The sequence below is a fragment of the Belonocnema kinseyi genome, chromosome 5, assembly GCF_010883055.1.
Source record: "Belonocnema kinseyi isolate 2016_QV_RU_SX_M_011 chromosome 5, B_treatae_v1, whole genome shotgun sequence".
Classification (NCBI taxonomy): Eukaryota; Metazoa; Arthropoda; class Insecta; order Hymenoptera; family Cynipidae; genus Belonocnema; species Belonocnema kinseyi.
Genome location: NC_046661.1, coordinates 3,072,989 through 3,082,761, shown reverse-complemented (window position 1 = coordinate 3,082,761; position 9,773 = coordinate 3,072,989). Strand labels below are relative to the sequence as shown.

The 9,773-nt window shown below is 34.6% G+C and overlaps 1 protein-coding gene and 1 long non-coding RNA gene across 6 annotated transcripts in view; both read right to left on the bottom strand.

Annotated features, from left to right (window-relative positions):
* The window catches only part of LOC117172354 (synaptotagmin-10-like), a 476,779-nt gene that overhangs the window by 234,603 nt on the left and 232,403 nt on the right, over positions 1 to 9,773 (bottom strand). The window lies entirely within an intron of this gene.
* The window catches only part of LOC117172357, a 4,787-nt gene continuing 2,765 nt past the window's right edge, over positions 7,752 to 9,773 (bottom strand). The window contains exons 2-3 of the long non-coding RNA XR_004467014.1: positions 9,371 to 9,530; positions 7,752 to 7,922 (exon numbers count right to left, since the gene is read on the bottom strand). This is a non-coding gene — a long non-coding RNA (uncharacterized LOC117172357). The remainder of the gene's footprint in view (positions 7,923 to 9,370; positions 9,531 to 9,773) is intronic.

The following is a 9,773-nucleotide window of genomic DNA, read 5'->3' as shown; positions in this document are numbered from 1 at the left end:
CTGCAAAGAGGTCAAACCTATCCTAACCTAAAAAAACCTGACCTAACCTAACTTAACTTCACGTAACACAATTAAACTCATTGTGTTGTTCCGTTGTGTTTGTGGTACCGTTTCATTCAGCATCGGCTTAACCTACATAGAGGTTAAACCTATCCTAACCTAACCTAGCCGAATGAGATTCAACCACACGTGTAGCTATGTAAGCGTACGGTTCTCAGTCTTACATGTGTGCTATATTTAATAGGTTAACTCGATCTTAACCTACAAATGAATCTAACTTAACAGAACCTAACGAAATTTTGCTTAACGCAACACAACTTAACTTAAGTGTCCCCGTTGTAACACAATAAAATTCATTTCATTGCACTACAGCTGGTTAAAAATTTAGACGCATATTACTCATTTGAAGAAACTTAGAACTACAAGTAGAATTGATCCCATTTCAATTAACCTGACAATGTTTGTATCAATTAAAATGTAGAACTGTAACTTAAACATGCAAATGAATAAGAGTTTTATTCAAAAATTTGTTCTCTCTGCTTTTCTTAGACTTAAGGGATATATCTATACTTTCTTTCGTGTTTACATTTTATCCTGTTTTTTATCGCAATTAAATTGATTTATAGACCTACTTCAGTTTATTTTCTGCCTGCTATAACATGTCCTTTTTTCTTCGAAGGAACGATGCAAAGATGGGAATCTAGAAAGTGAAGTTTTAAATTCATCAAGCAGCCTAACTTTTTGTAGTTTCTTATCATTTTCGCAACAATATTCTCGTAGTCTAGACTTTTTTTGTTACCGAGGAAATTTGCGTTTACTGCTTTAAAACTTTCCCAAGCGTCCATTTCAATTTTCGTCATGTGGCTCACGAAATTAGTGTCTCTTGTCAATATTCGAATCTGTGGTCCATCAAAGACTCCTTCTTTCAATTTAGCGTCTGAAACATTAGGGAATTTAAGGGATATATACTTATGGCATTGTCCATCTTTGTCTAACGTCTTGACAAATTGCTTCATGAGCCCAAGCTTTATGTGGAGGGGTGGTAGTAAAATTTTTCTGGATCAACCAGGCTTTGGTTGATGATATTATGAGTCGCTATTCTTCGTCTCTGTACATATTTTTCTTCAAGTGGTTCATTAGTCCGTTAACGTCAGTGCAGTACATTAAAGACGTCTCTTCGTCTTTAACGAAAACTTTCTGAATTCTTTGTCCCTGTCGCGATAGAATGAAACGTTTGTCTTTGGCTCTAGAAGATTTCTTCTTTTTAGAAATGAAGCGGCAAATTCAACGCCGTCTTTCGGTAATCCAAGATCTCTAATAAAATCATTCAGTTCTAGTTGCGACACTAATATTGGAACCTTCAATTTCATTTTATGCACGCCATATTCGTCATCTTTTTCGTCATTGGTTAACTTTGCATTCCTCAAAATGGCCTCAATATCGCACGCAGTCCCCTCGCAATTAAATTTAGAACAGCGGGCACTAGAAAGTCATCATGTTTTGAGTGTGGTCGAAAGTCCATTCAACTTGATGCTTAAATTCTCCTCTTGACCAAGATTGCTTCGCGTAACGGTCTATTGTAAAAGGTTTATTGATGCCTTTGTGTTCAAGCACTCAAAACTTAATAATCCTAAACCTAAATTTTCAATCGTTTCTCTTAATGCGATTGAAATCCAACCAGCTGTTATATTTTGGATTGAATTTGTACAGAAAAATTTCTCTTCTAATGAGATAAAAGCTTTGAACGAAGAAGATAGGGTGGTTCCAAAGAACTCGCTATTAAAAAGTTTGAATCCATTTTTGGATTCCAATAAGCTCTTAAGATTATGTGAAGGACTACGGCATGCTCCTATCAGTTTTGATGAGGATCATCCTATCATTTTGCCGCGTCACCACATAAGTGAGCTTATCGCCACGCATGCCCACCTTGGATGTTTACACGGTGGTCAGCAATTAACTTTACATACGCTGAGACAGCGTTACTGAACACGTTAGAGAGCGGCTTTGTCTCAATAACTTATGGGGGACTTACCTGAATTTAGAGTAACCCCACATCGTCCATTCACACCGCCGCTTTTCTCGCCGCCTTTCAGCGATTTTCTTCAAGGCGAGGAAGATTTGTACACTTGTACAGTGATAATGGTACGACATTTCATGGTGCTGACCGGGAATTAAAAAATTGCCTTTCGCATCTTAGGCTGGATGCTAATTTGCATAATGAGTTCGCAATTCAAAGTACTTCTTGGCATTTCATACCTCCTTCCGCTCCTCATTTTAGGGGTTTATGGGAGGTTGGAGTTAACAGTTTTAAATACCATCTGAAAAGAATTTTAGGTGCATATACTCTTACATACGAAGAGTTTTGTACCCTTCTTACTCGTATAGAAGCTTGCTTCAATTCCCGTTCTATTGTCCCTTTTTCAAATGATCCTAAAGACTTTTCCTATCCTACACCTGCACATTTTCTGATTGGAGCCTCATTGACCAGCATTTCAGAACCCTCATTGGAATTTACTTCGGAAAGTCGTTTAAATCAATGGCAGTTAGTACAAAAAATTTCAGGGATTTACTGGAGAAGATGGGCTGTTGATTATTTACAGTCTTTACAAAAACGCTACAAATGGTTCAACAAAGAGCTAAATCTTGTGATCGGTGGTATCGTTCTTGTCATACACCATTCATTACCGCCTTCTAGATGGTTGTGAGACCGTATAATTAAATTCTAGAAGGGTAAGGACGATTTAGTACGTTCTGTTCGCGTGAAAAATGTCATTTCGGAATACGAACGTCCGATTACGCAGATTTGTCTGTTACCAGTCAGAGCGAAAGAAATGAGCGATATCTGAATAACTATTATTAATTAGATTAAAAAAAATTAATCTGTAAGCTTAGTGGATTATGGCGGGCGTCTAGGACTATTAAATTTTAGTTACATTTATACTGTTCCTTTACGGCGGGCGGCATTTGCGTTGTTGAAAAATGCTCCATTGAGCACTTATTGTTTTCTTTTCATCGTGCAGTTAGCACTCACGAGGCGGGCGTTATGTTTAAAGTTCTAATGTTTCGTCTTTATGAGATTTTCTGCGATTGAAAATTATTCAATTTATCGACATCGCCTATTTCAAAGCTATTTTAGGTTTCCTTATTACTTAAATGAATGTTTGAAGTCACGTGATTTCTCAGTTTGAGTGTGTGATGATAGCCTTGTCGCTTGATAAAACCAGTGTCCGAGCAGCAGTGAATAGCGACAGATCGTTAGCCGATCTTTTCGGATCAGTAAAGTGATCAACTCAAAAAAGACATTAAATCTCACATCTTACTAAAATGTCTATATAAACGAGTGAGTGATCTGTGTGGTTCTCAAAAATGGTCTTAGTCTGCCAAGTATGCTATACTTGAAATAAAACTTGGAACTATTCATTATTTTTGCGATTCTTCTCTGTCTATTACTGATCTGGCAAATTTAAGATTTATAAACATAAACATTAAACAACCTCAATATTGCTCCTCTAAATGCATTTAGGGAAATCGAGTTAATGGTCAAGAATGAGAAGTGCCGTATATACTGGAACTTTATATTCTCGGCAATTGTTTCTTTTGCACACTTAAGGTCTGATATTGTTCTTCTTAACTTTGAGAAGCGAACTATGTTCGTTATAGAGTTCACTCCGTGTCCTCAGGGGACACGAGACTTTTGCTGAGTCGTTATATTGATTGCGTTACAGTCTATAACCACCTATCTTACGGTCGTGAGACGTGGTTATTGCTGAAATATATATACAGGGTGATTTTTTTAACTTGAAACTTTTAAATATCTCGAAAATTGGCACTCTATGAAAAAATGTTATAAATTAAAATTTAATCACTCTGAGGATTACATACAATGATTTTAAAATCAGTTCAACGACACCGCCCCCTGAGGGTGGGGTTGCGGGCAAGTTGGAAATCTTAAAAGGGAAACCCTATTTTTTATTGCATATTCGGATGCTTTGGATAAAAATACGTATGATTTGTCCAAAACATTTTTCTCGTTTCGCGATAAATGGCGCTGTCACTGACGTAAGTCATTTTTTCTTCATTTTATTGTTGCGTTTTTCAAAAAGAATTGTGTCACGTGCTACATTTTATCGTACTATTACAAAACTGACTGCCAATTAAAGTGTTTAATTTAAGAAAAAGACCCGTACAACAACAGACACTGGAAAAAATAATGAAATTGCTGTAATAAATATCATCCGTATTATGTCTCTTCACATCAAGAACTTCATGGCATTAATTTCCAAAATCGGGTAGCTTTTTGTCAGTGGGCTTCGTGAAGTCGAATACCAGCGTCGACGGACTGTCAACGTATAGTATGGAATAATTGGCAACAAACTGATCGGTCCCTAGATCATCGAAGGCAACTTAAATGGCAGAACATGTGACTTCAACATGATTGTTGTCCGGCACACTATTCAGCGGTAGCACGAGAAGTTCTTGATCGTGACTTCAATGGTCGCTGTAGCTGTATTGGTACAGGCGGTCCGATGAATTGGCCTACAAGATCGCCAGATCTAACTTCCCCAGATTTCTTTTTGTGGGGCTATCTGGAAGACAAAGTGTACAAAGAAAAACCAACAACACGTGAAAATATGAGTGATCGAACTACAAGTGCATGTGATGAAATTCAAGACGATACACTTCTCCATTGCGTAAATTCATTTGAATTACGTATTGATAAATGCATTTAAGCCGAAGATCACCATTTTGAGCACTTACTTTAATTAAAAGATGATTCCCTGAGTAACTCGAATCGTGAGAGGCGAGGGCACTTACGTTAATGAAGCACCCCGAATCGTGATAGGCAAGGTGACTCACGTTAATCAAGCACCCCGAAGGGAACAGGAAATTGCTACGACCACGCCGTTGTTCCTGGGTATTATTATATTTACAACGTTTTTTCTGAATTTAATAATTTATTATAATTGTCTTTTTTCACAGATCGATCCTAGGCGAAATACATATCAGGAAAAGGAGATGGAGTTCATGCATTTTAGTTGTTGTATTTCAATCAACATTGTTGAAAAATATTTATCACTGCAACTTATCCCAAGATTGGGGATTGATCAGCTTAAAATAAATTATTTTTGTCGTTTTGATGGTATAGGCGTATCAAAAATATATCTCGAAGCAATTTAACTAGCCGGAATTTGAATTAGTAAAATTTTTAAGGATTTTTTTCATTTTAGAAAATGTTTTCTCTGAACCTCATCTCAAAATTTGGTTTGATCAACCACTGAAATGAATTAGAAAGTCGCTGAGGATAGGAGTGTACCAGTAATAAATCTATCAGAGGAATTTTAGGCAGGAATTTTCATTCCAGTTTTTAAAAATTATTCTACTTCCGAAATTGCTATTTCTGAATCTGATTTCCAAACTGGCATTTGATCAGCCCCTAAAATCAATTTCGAGTCATTTTGATGGTATAAGCGTACCAAAGAAAATCTCGAAGCAATTTAACAAGTCCGAATTTTAATTAATAAAGTTTTTAGGGTTTTTTTTTTATTTTAGAAAATGTTTTCTCCGGACCTTACTTCAAAATTTGGTTTGACTAACCACTAAAATAAATTGGTGACTCGCTAAGGATAAGAGTGTATCAGTAATAAGTCTAGAAGAGAAATTTTAGGCAAGAATGTTCATTCCAATTTTTAAAAAAATTATTCTATTTTCGAAATTGCTATATTTGGATCTGATTTCGAAATCGGTATTTGATAAGCCCCTAAATGATGTAAATAAAGCGTGTCTCTAATTTATTTTAGTGCTTGAACAAACCAAATTTTGAGATGAGGTCCGGAAACAACATTTTCTAAAAGAAAAATAATCCCTAAAAATTTGATAAATTAAAATTCGAGCAAGATGAATGGCCTCGAGATTTTTTTTTTTGATACGCCTATACCATTAAAATGGCTCAAAATTAATTTTAGGGGCTGATCAAATGCCAGTTTGGAAATCAGACCAAAATATAGCAATTTAGAAAATAGAATAATTAAAAAAAAACTTGAATGAAAATTCCTGTCTACAATTTCTCTTCTAGGTTTATTACTGATACACTCCAATCCTCAGCGAGTTTCTAATTTATTTTAGTTGTTGATCAAATTAAATTTTTAGATGAGGTCCAGAAAAAAACATTTTCTAAAATAAAAAAATCCCTAAAAACTTTAATATTTAAAATTCAGTCTATTTAATTTGCTTTGAGACTTTTTTCGATACCCTGATACCATCAAAATTACTTAAAGGTAATTTTAGGCTGATCAATCCCCAGTCTTGGGATAAGGTCCTGAGATCAAGATTTTTCAACAATAATGATTGAAATACATCAAGCTGAAATGCATTATCTTCATCTGCATTGCCTGATGTGTATTCAATTATTTAATTCAGAAATTATGTGTTACTTATTGAAATAATTAATAAGTAATGATTGTTAGTTAATTCTTAGTAAGTAATTAGTATAAAAATTATTACTGCCGACACTGTCAGGAACGAACATACAAAACCACAAAACATTTCTTTTGTGAAGAATAATCAATTGAAAGTATAATAAATATGCCGGGCCGATCTGTCATTATTTCGAGGTTATGTTCAGATTGACCTTTTAGCCCTAATCGCTGTAAGTAAATGTAGGTAATGTCAATTTAAAGTTTAAGCATTTAATATATTATTCACTTTATTTGAAACATATCCTGTTGATTCATAACATACTTTTTTTATGCCGCAAATAAGCTTTAAACACAATTCACTCTTTGCACACTGGAAGCACAGTATATTATTACTATTTTATAGTATTTGTCGCTCAGCAGCCATACCATTTGTTATTAGCACAGAAAAAAATTGATGTTTACTTCTCATTCCACATGTCTCACTTCATTATTAGTTAAACAATTTTATTATTTGTATTTACTACATAACGTAACCTATATTGCTTGGACACTTGTATCGATTTGAAGTTTCGAACGCAATCATCGAAACTATGATAAACTTTATCCGAAGATGCACGGACTTTACCAAATGGCCGATCCGGATGCAACTTTAAAGGGGCGAGATATGAAAATGCTCCTGTACAATGGCTGCTATCCTGCTGTTGTGTAATTCGGGTAGCATTCAAATTCGCCATACATGTAAGCCCCAGCGTGTCCACACTGTATAAGAAAGTGCTTACAAAATAATATTAAAGCATATCAATTGATATTTTCCCTGACACCTACTTCTTTTCCCTGTCTTTCCTGACATGTGGACACCCTAAAAAAGTACTTCAAATTAAAACAATATAAAATTAAAATGTAATTTTAAATTAAAACAGTATAACATTCACGCCTAAAGAAAAAAATAAATGTACTAAGTCGAATGTCGTACTCGATGCTGCTGTCCGGCATATCCAACCCACTGTCGTGTAACCAATCAGAGCAATCTACTGGATACCATCCTAGCGTCCGGCACCGGGCATCTATATATTGCCTATTTAATATGGCAGAAAACTACATATTCCAGTCAACGGGGAACAAATATCACTCAAAAAAAAGTTCGTAAAAGTAGCATTTTTTTGACAGATACGTTAGGAATGGCTTTATAAAGATATTGTAAAAAGTCCCCAAACATACGTGTACGGCAAAGTTCCGAAATTCTGGAAAGTGTTAAACAATAACATGTTATTTAAAATCACTAGAGAACTGTTGATTTTAGGTCGAATATGGTGATGTGAAAAAATGCTCATAATTTTATAGGGCACAAAAAAGGTTCTATCTATTGTGGACGTATTGTCAACGGCTGCGCTATTAAATTAGATTAGCTGCATAACTCTTCTATTTCTGAACAAATAAAATTTCAAATATCCTGGAAAAAACGTCAGATATATATCAGGCGATTTGTACTGGAGCAATTGCAGGTTCCTGTTAACAAAAAAAAAAAAAACGATCAAGTCATTTGCATGCCAAACTATCAGTATAAAATGAGTTCAACTTCAGTGTACAATTTGATATGTTTAAGGGGATGCTTTTGAGATGAAACTTCTTGTAAGTGTTCCTCCATTTTCATACAATACATTTTCCAATTTGTAGGCCAAAATAATAATATTTGGGGCCTCTTTTAAAGCTTTAAACAAGTAAGTTTCAAAATTTAAGCTATGATATCGGAAGCAGCGGTGATTATGAGTCCTAATTGCAGCAATGGGAGCGGGGGCGAGAACGGTTACCTCTTTCGATGATATTGAACCCTTCGAAATTTTTTTGCTTACTTTTCCCGACAATAGTTACTTTTTTGACTGAAAATTGATCTGTTTGACTATTTTAAACTATCATCAACTCAGGTTAAGAACCTTTGAAAAAGGTACGCATGTGTACCGAAACGTCAGGAAGTTTCAAAAGGAGTTTTTTCTATTCAATAAATATCTGAGTTTCGAAGAACATGTTTTTTTGACTCATATTTATTTTTTCGATTTACGATTGGACCGTAAGACATAAATAATTAAAAATCTACGATTCGTAATCAATAAATATATCCTGCTTGATAATTTGAATAAGAGTAATTACAAACATATCCTGAAGTACCTATAAAAAACCATAATTACAAAAATGATTAATTTGTACTTTATTCCCTAAGCACTAGAAAATTGTGATGGAATTTACTTTACACGTAGAGGTTAAAAACTTTTTAAATTTTTACATTCTCATTTAGGGGTTAAATCTACTATGTCAAGATTCTTTTCGGTAATGTTAACAATTGTCTGCAATTCAAAATTTTATACAAAAAATAGTTGAATTCAGCGAAATGAAAAGGATTTTCAAGCAAATAATTTGAATCCTTAACAAACACAGATTAATTTGCAACTAAATAGTTGGATTTTTTGGATTTTTTTTTAGTTGGAACTTTTGGATTTTGAATTGCAGACAATCGTTCCCGGAGTTATCGCATGCTCATCGCAAGCAATAATGAAAAACGTGTTTTGCGGGAGCGCCCATTGCTGCCATTAGGACTCATAATCACCGCTGCTTCCGATATCATAGCCTAAATTTTTAAATTTACTTGTTTAAAGCTTTAAAAGAGGCCTTAAATATTATTATTCTGGCCTACAAATTGGAAAATGTATTGTATGAAAATGGATGAACACTTACAGGAAGTTTCATTTCAAAAGCATCCCCTTAAGTGCATGCTCTGCGCGAATTACGCAACTAAACCAGGCCCCACTTATAATTTTTTTTGTCCGCATGAAAAAAATAAACTTTAAAGAAATAGGAAATAATTTGGGAAATGGTAAATAAATGTAAAACGATAGTTTGTGGCCATGCACAGAGTTGAGAGAAGAAAAAAATTCTATAAACTCATAACATAATATTATTACATGGAGAGTGATCGACCGATGCTCTGCTGATGCAATCTTATCATGGTCAGCTATTTGCTACGAGGACCGGCGGTCGGTAAAGAAAACAAATTTGTCAGCTTGTGATCTTTCAGTGCAGGATGAAGTCAACTCGAGGCCCTGAGGCGCAACTTTGCGGTCCCTGGAAATAAATCGGGTAAAGAGAAGGATTATAATATTTCACGAAAATGAAAAACTACCATTTTCACTTCGATTAAAAAAAAATTCAATCTAACCTCAAAATTTTTCAATTACAATATAACGGAAAAAACAAAATAAAAAATTGTGCGATTCTTGTACAGAAGTCACACTTTTTTTTGTAATTTTAAACACTTTGAGAACCAATATGCATGTAAGCAATATTGCAGATAAGAATATTCTTATC